This window comes from Octopus bimaculoides, chromosome 6 (assembly GCF_001194135.2).
Source record: "Octopus bimaculoides isolate UCB-OBI-ISO-001 chromosome 6, ASM119413v2, whole genome shotgun sequence".
NCBI lineage: Eukaryota > Metazoa > Mollusca > Cephalopoda > Octopoda > Octopodidae > Octopus > Octopus bimaculoides.
Window position 1 is genome coordinate 35,181,081 of NC_068986.1, and position 657 is coordinate 35,181,737.

Genomic DNA, 657 nt, shown 5'->3' on the forward strand with positions numbered 1-657 from the left:
ATGTTATCAGTTTCGTGTCGACTATACGGACTGGAAGCGCACAACCTGTTTTATGAAACCCCCCCCCCAAAAAAAAAAACCAAAAAAAACCCCTAGTATTTTTGGGATGCTATCCTCTTAAACGGAAATTTGTTTTCGCAACGCGGTCATGTACATTTTTGAACCAGAGAATAACATACATACTCATGCACAGGTTTACACGCTTCACCCATTGCCAACAACAATCGATGGGAAATAACTCTTCTTTACTTCCCGGAAAAACCTAATAATTTTTTTCACTGTATTACATTCCATTTTTGTTTATGAATACCGAGTCACTGAGATTCTATATACATAGTCCCAGCATAAAAAAAAGGTTATATGCTTCCGATCTGCATCACCCGGCCATGTACCCTCAAGCATACGCACACACACAGATACATACATACATTTGAATGAGTCTTTGTACTTGTGTTTGCTCACCCCGTTTCACAAACGGTATTGATTTGTGTGTCATCCCTGTAACTTAGCGCTTCGGCAAAACAGATCGATAGAATAAGTACCAGGCTTAAATAAGTACTAGGAATCGAAACCGCGATCCTATAACCGCGAGTCCGCTGCCCTAACCACTGGGCCATTGCACCTCCACACACACACACATATATACGACAGACTTCT